Below are 13,900 nucleotides of genomic sequence, written 5' to 3'. Positions count from 1 at the left end.
TAAGTCGCTAGTCCAAGTCATAGCTTGAAGAGAATATCAGTGCCGAAAAAGGTTCGGTTAGAAAATTAGCATTAAAGCAATAGGAAGTGTCATACTTATTGTTATTATGTTACTTATGATTGAACTAATAACTCAGTTTTTTTTTTACTTTTTCGTATTAATGCTTATATATTCAGGCAATAATTTGGAGTTATTTTTGAGTTTATATTTTATTATATTTCATTTTCATTATATTATTGCTGTGTATTATATCCTAGAAGGTTTGTAATGGTTATGTGCACATTAAACGTGAACATTATCATATTTTATTATTATATATTACGATTATAATAATATTATGTTATGTTATGATATGTTATTATGTATTATATTATTTTGTTATATTATGATATTGTATATATTTTTGGTTATTATATATTATATATTATATTATATTATATATTATTTTGTTATATTATGTTATTGTATATATTTTTGGTTATTAACTTATTATATATTATATATTATTTTATGTTATTATATATTATAATATATATATTATTTTATGTTATTATATATTATAATATATATATTATTTTGTTATTATAATATATAATATTTTATGTTATTATATATTATAATATATATATATTATTTTATGTTATTATATATTATAATATATATTATTTTATGTTATTATATATTATATATTATATATTATATTATGTTATTATATATATTATATATTACATTATATTATTTTATGTTATGTTATAACATAATAACAACATATATATATAACACAATAACATATGTAATATAACTTATTAATTTTATAATTTTTAAAATAAACATTTTTGTGCACTTTTGATCTTCGTTGTCTTCTCACTCTCAATTAATTTAATAATGTATATATGTTATGTTATATATTATATTATATTATATTATATTATATTATAATATTATCATTATGTGTATAATTTTAATATTTGATTTTTGAAAAATCTAACCCGTAATTATAGTAGAGTCCTTTAAAAAGAATGATTTTAAAAAGACACCTTTTTGGAAAAACTTAATTTCGTAAAAGCTTGATAAGGTCGTCGGTGTATATATTTTTATACATTTTATTGTCGCCTCGTACATTAATCACAATGTAATACGGAGTACTTAATTATTAAACGTAACTGGGCGATACATTGGGAAGCTACTTTAGGAGGGAAGGGGGGGGGCTTAAATAATTTCGGAGGGGTAAAAGTGTCTCTCGGCTGCAGTCAGTAATAGTCGAATCATGTCTTTTTGTCAGTGGAGCGATAGATCACTTGAGCTAGTCTCAACCGCGATTGTTTCAAAGGGGCCCCACCCTACACTGTCACTGCCGCTGTATCGTCCTTTTTTTTCTAATTGTCATTTTGCTAAAAATAGTTTCTGGGGTCGTCGCATGGCTGCGCTGCGTAGCGATCATATATATTTATATACTTATATATATTTATATACTTATACTGTTGTAGATTATGCTAACCCTCGAGAAGAGATACTTTGAGGGCTTCTCCCGTAGATTAGCAATCTGGACCCTGTACTGTACACGCCGAAAAATATAGGATATTTGGCGGTGTTCACTCATGCGGAGAGAGATGCAGACCCCCTACCCCGCCCCCCCCCCCTTGTTTTACCCCCCTCCCCTTCATTTTGGGATATCTGTCCTTTACCTGTTTTTGCTTGGTGCCGGTGTGTTGTTTACCAAACTCGCAGTTTCACTGGGATAATAAATAATCCTAATTGCGATCAGGGCTGGACGTAAGGCGCTAGTCGCGGCATTTGACTATTAAAAGAAATGCTCTGACTACTAAAATAAATCGAAATCTGGGGGCTCACCAGTCAACTTGACTAGTGCAGGGCTGATACTGGCTTACTTTTTTTAAATCGGTTACTAAAAGTTACTATTTGTCTAATTTGGTTACTAAAAGTTACTTTTTTGAAATTTGTTAGGTTAACGGTAATAGTTAGTGTAGGGAGCTGTTGGCTCGCGTGGCTTGCAGGGCTTGCCACCACCCTCCTACGCGTTGTAACCCGGCCACCTGAATTAAAAAGGCTTTAAAAGTCACTCGATGACTTAGGCCTAGGGTGGTGCCTTGGGTATTAGCCTAGCTGATTATTATATCTACGAAAAAATATTTTACCATATTTAATTGTATCATATTTTATTTTAGTACTGCCCATAGAAATCAAAAATGCCGTCTTTTAACAAAATCCTTTATTCGTAACGAAGGGAAACGTGTTTAGCTACAAAACTAGCGGGAGAGGCCGCCAGCGGCCATTTCCCTAGAAATGTAACGGCCGCTCCCTAAGTCAACTTATGTCTACTCCTATTTTGGCAGCCACATTTTTTTCTCGTATTAAAGATCGTCTGCTTAATTTATCACAAACCTCGTGATAAACTGATTTTTACTTTAAATTCGTGTTTTTAAGTTATTTCTTAGTTACTTTTTGGTTACTATTTTTGAAGAGGTTAGTTACTATTTCCACTAAAATTAGTTATGAATTTGAGTATCAGCCCTGCTAGTGAAAAATTTACCTAGATATTAATAAATAATGGTGAAGATGGCGTATCTTAAATTAATTCATCAATCCCATTTTATTTAAAAAATCACATAATGTAACTCAAGTGATAATAGACTCCTATTTTAATTTAAGTCGCAAAGGTCTGTGTTATATTGTACGATAATGTCTGCTTTTCTCGTGATATTTTATAGAGGGTTGCCATACATTAGCGAATTTGTAAATAAGGCCTAAAACTCTAGGTAATTTTCGAGGGTATAATCACTTAAGTAATCAGGTTTACAAATTGTAGGTAATCACGAAAAATCCCATATGGAAATCACCAAACTATTGTGGGAAATCGCTGACAATCACAGAAAAATAATGGCAATCGATGGAAATCACAGAACGTCTCCCGAAAATCAGTAAATCATGTGACAAAATTTTTACGAGTGACTACCCCTTCGGGAATTTTAATCATTTGTATGGTTTTCGACGTAATTTACCTAGGATTCTATTTAAATTTCCCATAAAATCTTATAGAATAGTGCTTCAGTGGTCTTTACCCGGGATTCCCACGGATCATTAAAATAAAGAAATTATCTGGGAATTTCAATATAGACCAAATAAAAAAGGGGAAAAGTGTGGGAATTTCAACATAGACCAAATAAAAAAGGGGAAAAGTGTGGGAATTTCAACATAGACCAAATAAAAAAGGGGAAAAGTGTGGGAATTTCAATATAGACCAAATAAAAAAGGGGAAAAGTGTGGGAATTTCAATATAGACCAAATAAAAAAGGGGAAAAGTGTGGGAATTTCAATATAGACCAAATAAAAAAGGGGAAAAGTGTGGGAATTTCAATATAGACCAAATAAAAAAAGGGGAAAAGTGTGGGAATTTCAATATAGACCAAATAAAAAAGGGGAAAAGTGTGGGAATTTCAATATAGACCAAATAAAAAAGGGGAAAAGTGTGGGAATTTCAACATAGAGCAAATAAAAAAGGGGAAAAGTGTGGGAATTTCAATATAGACCAAATAAAAAAGGTGAAAAGTGTGGGAATTTCAATATAGACCAAATAAAAAAGGGGAAAAGTGTGGGAATTTCAATATAGACCAAATAAAAAAGGGGAAAAGTGTGGGAATTTCAATATAGACCAAGTAAAAAGGGGAAAAGTGTGGGAATTTCAAAATAGGAACAAAAAGGGGAAAAGTGTGGGAATTTCAACATAGACCAAATAAAAAAGGGGAAAAGTGTGGGAATTTCAATATAGACCAAATAAAAAAGGGGAAAAGTGTGGGAATTTCAATATAGACCAAATAAAAAAGGGGAAAAGTGTGGGAATTTCAATATAGACCAAATAAAAAAGGGGAAAAGTGTGGGAATTTCAATATAGACCAAGTAAAAAGGGGAAAAGTGTGGGAATTTCAAAATAGGAACAAAAAGGGGAAAAGTGTGGGAATTTCAATATAGACCAAATAAAAAAGGGGAAAAGTGTGGGAATTTCAATATAGACCAAGTAAAAAGGGGAAAAGTGTGGGAATTTCAAAATAGGAACAAAAAGGGGAAAAGTGTGGGAATTTCAACATAGACCAAGTAAAAAGGGGAAAAGTGTGGGAATTTCAAAATAGGAACAAAAAGGGGAAAAGTGTGGGAATTTCAACATAGACCAAATAAAAAAGGGGAAAAGTGTGGGAATTTCAATATAGACCAAATAAAAAAGGGGAAAAGTGTGGGAATTTCAATATAGACCAAATAAAAAAGGGGAAAAGTGTGGGAATTTCAATATAGACCAAATAAAAAAGGGGAAAAGTGTGGGAATTTCAATATAGACCAAATAAAAAAGGGGAAAAGTGTGGGAATTTCAATATAGACCAAATAAAAAAGGGGAAAAGTGTGGGAATTTCAATATAGACCAAATAAAAAAGGGGAAAAGTGTGGGAATTTCAATATAGACCAAATAAAAAAGGGGAAAGTGTGGGAATTTCAACATAGAGCAAATAAAAAAGGGGAAAAGTGTGGGAATTTCAATATAGACCAAATAAAAAAGGTGAAAAGTGTGGGAATTTCAATATAGACCAAATAAAAAAGGGGAAAAGTGTGGGAATTTCAATATAGACCAAGTAAAAAGGGGAAAAGTGTGGGAATTTCAAAATAGGAACAAAAAGGGGAAAAGTGTGTGTGGGAATTTCTAAATAGGAACAAAAAGGGGGAAAGTGTGGGAATTTCTAAATAGGAACAAAAAGGGGAAAATTGTGGGAATTTCAAAATAGGAACAAAAATGGGAAAAGTGTGGGAATTTCAAAATAGGAACAAAATTTGAGAAAAAAATATTTTCAAGGGTATCCTCTTACTAAAATATAATTTAAAAATTGGTAATTTTCGGGTTCTAAATAAAGGGCAGGGAATTTAATCTGAGATACAAAAGATTCTCGAAGGTGATCATGCAAGAAGTTCAAAATTGGGAAGTTGAAGAATTTGTGAATGTGTTCTATAACAGTGAAATCTCTCAATTCCTGCTCTTATATACGACCACCCGCGGCGATTAGAATATTGAAACGTTCAAAATAGGAGCTCTGAAATCGGAATATTGATTTTTCCTCCTAGGAGAATATACAGCTTCTTGAAAAGCGGTTTATCTCTGAACTTATTAATCATATTCCGAAATCCGATGTGAATTCCTTCAATAAGTTCAATGCCGCGAGTTGTATTGATAAGGACTGTTTATTGACGTTCACATAGACGACGCGCGGAATCAGTGGCGTAGCCCGGGGGTGGCACCTTCTTTTAATAAATAAAAATGTTAACAAAATCGCCATCTCGTAAGTTTAATTAATTAATTATAGTTTCAAATTAAAAATTAATATTAAAATGAAATTAAAAATAAAATTAAAAATTGATATTAAAATGAAATTAAAAATTGATATTAAAATGAAATTAAAAATTGATATTAAAATGAAATTAAAAATTGATATTAAAATGAAATTAAAAATTGATATTAAAATGAAATTAAAAATTGATATTAAAATGAAATTAAAAATTGATATTAAAATGAAATTAAAAATTGATATTAAAATGAAATTAAAAATTGATATTAAAATGAAATTAAAAATTGATATTAAAATGAAATTAAAAATTGATATTAAAATGAAATTAAAAATTGATATTAAAATGAAATTAAAAATTGATATTAAAATGAAATTAAAAATTGATATTAAAATGAAATTAAAAATTGATATTAAAATGAAATTAAAAATTGATATTAAAATGAAATTAAAAATTGATATTAAAATGAAATTAAAAATAAAATTAAAAATTGATATTAAATAAAATGAAATTAAAAATTTATATTAAAATAAAATAAAATTAAAATTGATATTAAAATAAAATTAATTTAAAAGTTGATATTAAAATAAAAATAAAAATTGATATTAAAATAAAAATAAAAATTGATATTAAAATAAAAATAAAAATTGATATTAAAATAAAAATAAAAATTGATATTAAAATAAAAATAAAAATTGATATTAAAATAAAAATAAAAATTGATATTAAAATAAAAATAAAAATTGATATTAAAATAAAAATAAAAATTGATATTAAAATAAAAATAAAAATTGATATTAAAATAAAAATAAAAATTGATATTAACATAAAATGAAAGTAAAAATTGATATTAACATAAAATGAAAGTAAAAATTGATATTAACATAAAATGAAAGTAAAAATTGATATTAACATAAAATGAAAGTAAAAATTGATATTAACATAAAATGAAATGAAAAAATGAAAAATCAGTCTTAGCAACGCACGTATCACAAACCAATCATGTAATTAATTTTGAATCTATTATTTAAAAAAAAACGTAGTAATAACCCTAGGGAATTAGATATTTCAGAAACTTACTTACTTAATCAAAAAAGTTATGGATGATAAAACCACTTTGAACCGTGATTATGGACCTGGTATTGATCAATTCGATAACTGGGAAAAACTGTTTAAAGGATTTATAAGCAAACTTTGTATACGGTCCATACCCCCGATGACGCCGCAATAACGTGTCCGAAACTACTCGGGTCTAATATTTATTTGTTTTTCACTTTTCTTGTGCACTTTTTAATGTCTTTGTCTTTTTAATTAGAGTATTAGCACAAGTAGCTAGTATTATTTCAATTATTAATATGGCTATTGAAATTTAAAATGAATATTGCTATTGATTTTTAAAATGAATTTTGCTTTTGAAATTTAAAATGAATATTGCTATTGAAATGAAATTTAAATTAATATGGCCGAATAAGTTTCAGAAAAAAGTTAAATTATATATTATTTTCTTTTACAAATCAATCATTATTGATATTAATTTACAATTTTTTAGTAATCACACACAAATAATCTATTGACAACTTCCTTTCAATTCTGTCAAAATAATATTCGACCTTTTGAAAAAAGAATGATATTGAATACGATCAAGAAAGGTTCTATAATAATGTAAAAGCTCCAGGCTATACGAACTCCCGTAATCGGAAAGAATGCTGTTACCTTTTACGAAAATTTAAAAAATTTAGGGCTCTTTCTTTAGCAGGGCGTGTGTGTGTGTGTGTGTGTGGGGGGGGGGGGGGGGTAGGTATTGAGCCATATGGGTCGTCCATACCCTCATTTGATCTTTGCGGATCTTGCGTCGACCAAATTAGAGGGGCTAGACAGGGACTAGACGATTTCCGACCCCCCTCCGCACTTCTCTCTCTCTCTGAGCCCGCATCCTCTCGCCCCCTAGCGGCATCTTCTTCAACCCTTTCTCTTTTAAAAAACATCACGAAATTGCCGGGAGGGGACGTACGTAAAACTTTCGTGTCAATTATTGACAATGCGTTTTTTTTTTTGCTATCTTTTTGAAATGTCTCGTACTTATTTTCTCTGGCTACAAAGGGCGTAGTTAAACGTTATTGAAGTTTTTCATTTGGGTCTTTTAGCTGGATCGATTTTTACTCCGACTTCCGGTTACCAAACTTACCCCCGCCTAATGTGAATTTTTAGGTCTGTTCGGAAAAGTAGACGTAGTACGATCGTCTTTTTTTATTACGATTTTTTTTAAGTGTAATCAGAAGTATATAATATACTATAATGAGAAGTATCCATTTAGGACCATTAAAATGAAACGTTTTTCATTTTTAGGCACTTTTCCATGGGAGCTAATTTACCGCATCACGGCTCGCAATTTGCCGTGTTTATTACGCTGACTAGCGGTTTGTAATTGTAAAAATAACACGTCGTAGATATATTTACTTACACGGATAAAATGTGGTTTTTACGTAATAGGTTTAGAAAGTTTTGTAAATGTTGGATTTAGTGCTGAGAAGGAATATCATAATAATAAGCTAGGCACCTTAGGCCTAAGTCATCGAGCGAATTTAAATCCATTAGCGGTATTGGGAGAGGCACACTTATCTCGTAAGGAATCTTATATGCTTTTGGTATAACTTTAATGTAGAAAAATTATACATTTGTATTAAATTCGTCTCTATGTACGAGAATAATGGTAGTTGGAAGGGGTAAAAAAATATTTGCGCTGACTGAATACTTTTATGGACATACCCCGATTGTTATAATGCCGCTAGATGGCTCTTAAAGGAAATATTTAAGGTTTTGAAGAGCAGACTGCTCTCTCGCTATTTTTGAAAAGATAAAAGAATTAAAAAACATACCGCGGAGGGGGTGGGGGAGATCTTTTGGCACTCTTCGGCTTTTTATTGTTTGCCCGTCGACACAAAAAGGGAAAATTGAAAAGTTAATTTTTTCCCGACGCCCCCCGCCCCGATCATGTCGCGTCCAATCATGTTCCCGTTCTCCATGATTGAACACTTACTTCCCCTCCCCCCCCCCCCGGGCTCGATCCGTTCTATTCATATTTCGAAGCCCACCCGAGCGCACTTCCGGTCCATCTTGGAAGGATTTTCGTTTAAAAATTTGACAACTAGTCAATTTCTAAATCCTAGAACAATGGCCCCAGCCGATCAGGAGGGACTGGGGGGGGGGGGGGGGGATTTATTTGACAAAATGATTTTTTTCAATACCTTCCTGAAATTTACTACCTTAGTAACCTTTTTCGTACAAAATTACGAATAAGGTAGACTTAGCTGCTTAATTATTTACGCCTGTAGCAGTGTACGACCCGCCTTACACCCGTGTTCAGGGAGAAGTTTGCTTCCAGGATGAATTTTTAATAGAACTAATTATTATTAAAAATAAATAATTAAAAATATGAAATGTATGGTTTAAACTATTTATTTTTCTGTTAATTTGTATTGAAAATAAGTTTTAATTATTAAGAATTAACTAATTTAATACCTCCAGTTATTTTATTTTATTTCTAATACTAATTTTAATTTACCTTAAAATGAAAAAGTATATAATAGTTGATTTATTTATTTCTATTTAGGGATAAATTACTATTTTCAGACGATACTTTAGCGTTTCTTCCAAATCCACCTGACACCGTCTGTCAGTATGTACCTCCCCTTAAATATCAATCAAATGTCCCAGTATTTCATTGGTTCCCTAAAACTGAAGTCTTCCAACGAGATTGACGTTTACGGGGTTCGTACACTACCTGGAAAAGTCAGGGAATTTTAAAATGTTTGCAAAAGGCCAGGGAATTTTAAAATGTTTGCAAAAGGCCAGGGAATTTTAAAATGTTTGCAAAAGGCCAGGGAATTTTAAAATGTTTGCAAAAGGTCAGGGAATTTTAAAAATGTTTCGAAAAGGTCAGGGAATTTGAAAATTATTCCAAAATGTCAGGGAAAAGTCGAGGAATTTGAAAATGGTCCCCAAAAGTAAGGGAATTTTAAAATCACACAAAAAATTCAGGCAAATAAATTTTTGAAAGAAAATATTTTTCAAGATTTTTATCTCAAACCATTCATTTATTCTACAAAATGGTCAGGGAATATTTGCCCATTTGGTCACGGAAAACCTGGAAATGTCAGGGAATTTAATTCCGGAAAATTTGTACGAACCCTCTTAAAATGATCAGGGATTATCTCTTAAAATGATCAGGGAATTTAACTAATGATTAATAAATTAAATTGTTTATTAAAATCTATTTCCGAATTGAAAACGAAGTTTTGGAATTCTAATAATTTTTTTTACTGAATAAATAAACCGTTTGTCGTCAGAGAATCGGCACATTTTTAATTTTTTCGCGAAAATAAAATTGATACGGTATCTATTTGCTAATGTGGGAAATATTAGCGGGTACATTGTCTTTCTCAGTTTTGTCGAACAATGGAAATGATATTTTTGCGGAACGGTTTTTGTGACTACGAAAACCCGGCTTCCACGTCACGCCGCGCGTCATCAGAACCGTCGGCGTCAGTCTTTTTTTGTAGTCTAAGCTCTCTTTATCCGACGTCCTAACCCCCTTTATCTCCCCCCTCCCCCGTAGAATTACGTCTACGGAATGTAATGAATGAATATAATCAAACTGCGGTAAACGTTCAAGTTGTAAAAGCGCTCTTTAACACGTGCTAGAGCCACGTATCGATTTCTTTTGAATTAAATATAACCACTTCAACGAGGATTTCTCGATGTCGTTAAGAAAAGTGCATTCAAATTTGTTTACTATTTCAACGCGGCTGGATTTAACCGAATTATTGGATAGTTGGTGTTCAAAAATCTTTAATTTTGGAGTCCGTTTAAATTCGAGATTTGGATTATACCCACCTCAATCAAAGTAAAAATATTTCACGTCTACAAGGTAATGGTATATTCTCTACTGTCCAGGTGTGGGATTTAGAATGATTTGAACTATGCGCCGTTGTAATAGGATGAAATTTAGTATAATTCTACCTGACCTTATGATATGAACTTATGAAGTTAAAAACCATTTTATTTTCCCACCGGATAATTTATTTAATATTTTCTATATTTGGGTCTACTAAATTATAAATTTGTTTATATTTTTTTATTAATAAATAAAATTATAAATAATTTAGTATTTAGTTTTATTCACGAAATACTTTTTGACTAAAATTTTATCTTTTATTTAGTCTAAACTTACAGAGGTCCTATAATTCCTACAAAATCCTATATTTTCAAAAATGTTCTATAATATCCTAAATGTTTAGCTAAACCCCCCAAAAAGTCCTATAATTTTGATATTTTTCCCATTTCAAATCTCTCCACTTACAATTAGACGACCCGAGGTGATTATCTTCGATTTTGTTCAAACTCGGGTATAATGTACACGTTCATGTAATTTGGAAAACCTGCAAGGGAAAAGTTGCGACGGGCTTTCGTTTTGCCATGGCAACCGAAAACGTTTTTGACAACATGATTTGGATTTTTTTGGGAATCTGAAGGATTTTAAGGGTCCCCCAATTGACCAAATTGCATTTAAACTTGATCAAATTTAATTTTTAAAATCAATTTAAATGTATTTTTAACGTTTTTAATTCTTTTTTTAAAAGGTTTCACAGGGGGGACCCTAAAAATCCTTCAGATTCCCATGTTATTTTCAATTAATTTTGAAATCATGTTGTCAAAAACGTCTTCGGTTGCCATGACAAAACTAAAGCCCGTCGCAGCTTTTCCCTTGCAGGTTTTTTAAGGTACGTGGAGGTGTACATTATGCTAGATTTAGCCATAGGATAAATTCCTATACAAAGTCATTCTAGTCTATACTTTTTTTATTGTTAACATGGTTAGCTACTAGTATATTTTTGCGATAAAATGGTGAAATAGATTCTATTTTTTAAGTGAAAATCAAAGATTTATTTCACTAAATATAGATTGGGTTTTTAAATGCATAAAGTTAGAAAATTAAATAGCATATATAGTCCTATAAATTTATTATAAAATCCTATATTTTTGAAAAAATAGTCCTATAAAGTCCTATATTTCTAGAAATATAATCCTAATCCTATTTTTTCCATAAAAAATTGAAGATTTGAGGGGGGGCCCTGTAATGTTTATAATAAAATAATTCAGAATATTGAACTTCGGATTGCAAAGTAGATTTCTTCTAACAATATATACTAATCTTAATTTTAAAAAGTTGTAACTTTAGCTCCGTTAAAGGTAACGACTTTTTTGAACACAACGTAGACTACGTGGTACACCTTTTAAGTACGCACGTTTCTCATGTGTTTCTTGTCAATGGTCATAGTATAAACTACTACATTCTTTTAATTTGCCGTGCTTTTTTTTCTATCGTCGCCGCGCATGCGCGAGGACTAAGCACATGCTGGTTCGAGTGGGCGTGCAATAAGTGGCTGTTACGAAAGGGGGTGGGGGCTAATAGTCTTTCAATGAAATTTGGTCTAGGTTTAAGGTTTAAGGTTTTTTTTTATTTGCCATCTGAAAAATACACTTTTGTAATATCCGCCCCGCAATGAATCGAAATTTATTAATAAAAAATCACTTATTTAAATTATGCGGAGTTTGAAGATATAAAGTTTTAATAATTTTTTGTAGATTTTTTTCTGACCAGGCCGTTGAACCGATAATATTTACACGAACTTTTTGCGTCATTTTTTATGAATATTCTTCAAAAGTAAGTATTAAATAACCAATCGTCTTACGATGTGATACAAAAAGCTTTTATGGCAATTAGTTGTCCCCATTTTAATTTTGTTTTTCGTTAGAGTTTTTATTAAGTTCTTAACGGAGTTATTGGTCATTAATTAAATCTGTTTTCTTTTATTCTCTCTTTTTTATAGCGTTGGTTGCTAAGGGTATAAATAACCGCATTCCATCGACAACGGGAAATTTGGTAGCGTGGAACTTCAAGCGGCGGGGTTTCAGATGACAGCAAACGCTCGACGGACAACAATTGACACGAAAAGTCTGTGCCGAGAAAACGCGTCTCATTAAATTTCAGACTTTCGACTCTCCACCGCGCCTCCACCTTCTCTAGAGACTTCTTTCTAGGACCGAACGGGATCGACAATTTCGTTATACGGCGAGTAATCATTTCCTTATAGTTAAATGTAATCGTTATTAGATTTAAGAAAAATCGGAAAGCGGGTCTTCGATCCTTGCGCTTTCGTACACGGCGCCTAAATTTAAATCTGTACCGCATTATTCCGCTGGTGACTCCGTATCGCGTTGATTGGATGGATGTTTTTAACGAATGCGCCAACACGTCACGCCAGTGAAAATAAAAATAACCAGGAAGTCTCCAATGACGTACTTTTACAGTCGTTGCACATTTTTTTTGGTTCTCAAGTACGCATTTTTCAGGATGTTAGAAATACGTGGGATTTTTTAACATACCTCGAAGAATGTTAAATGAGAAGGTATTCATGGCGTAACTAACAGTTGCTGCACATGCCACAAGGTAGTGCTGTATTCTTGTGCGTGTGACAGCGGCTATTGTATTACGCCGATTATCAACTTTTTTCATCTTTTTTTTATCAAACGTAGTATTGCTTAGATTTATTTATTAATAAATAATTGAGTTAATGTACTGCTTATAATGTCTGTATTTAACAAAAAATTGTTTTGTATGGTACCGTTTTGTGAAAAGTGTGCGCCGGTGAGTGGCGTCATCTAGTATCAAAATAAAATTCTTAATATTACATAGCGCCAGTTTAATTTGGGCTACGAACAGTAATTTAAATGGTATCGGGGGGGGGGGTACACTGTTCATAATGAACAGTTTATTTTTCATTAAAAGTTGTACTATTTATATAATTTACCAGTTTCAATAACATTACCGCCATCTATCGGTTTCAAAAATGTATCACTGAATAAGGCAGTGCAAAAGGTTTAAGTATTTTATTTTTGGCTCGCTCAAACGTACAACCCTTTGAAAAGGGGCGACATCGAAAATTAAATAAAAAATATAACTATTTTCATAAGTGTATAATATTATTACATAAGTGTGACACTTCCTATTCTTCACGTGTACGCAAAAGTTTTACTGAAAGCTATTTAATAATAATAATAATAATAATTATCAGCTAGGCTAATACCCAAGGCACCACCTTAGGCCTAAGTCATCATGCGACTTTTGAAGCCATTAATTCAGGTGGCCGGGTTACAATGCGTAGGAGGGTGGTGGCAAGCCCTGCATGCCACGAGATCGAGCCAACAGCTCCCTACACCAACTATTACCGTTAACCTCGACAAGTTTTTATGGAAGAGGAAACCGAAGAACTCGGGGAAAAACCCCTTAAACAAGACAGACAGCATTACGGCTTTTAGAAACGAAAAGGTCAAAAAGGAGAAACTGTAAATACGAATTAGCCTTTATTCGAAGATGATGAAATATTTTTTAAAGTTCGTTAAGAAATGTGATAAATATCAAAGCTCTTTTGTTTGTGATAAATAAAACTCATTATAGTTCCTAATCGCTATTGACAATTTACTTTCAAAGGCAAAATGA

This window comes from Leiobunum rupestre, chromosome 4 (assembly GCF_980474605.1).
Source record: "Leiobunum rupestre chromosome 4, qqLeiRupe1.1.hap1, whole genome shotgun sequence".
NCBI classification, from domain to species: Eukaryota; Metazoa; Arthropoda; class Arachnida; order Opiliones; family Sclerosomatidae; genus Leiobunum; species Leiobunum rupestre.
Note: the sequence above shows the minus strand (reverse complement) of the source record.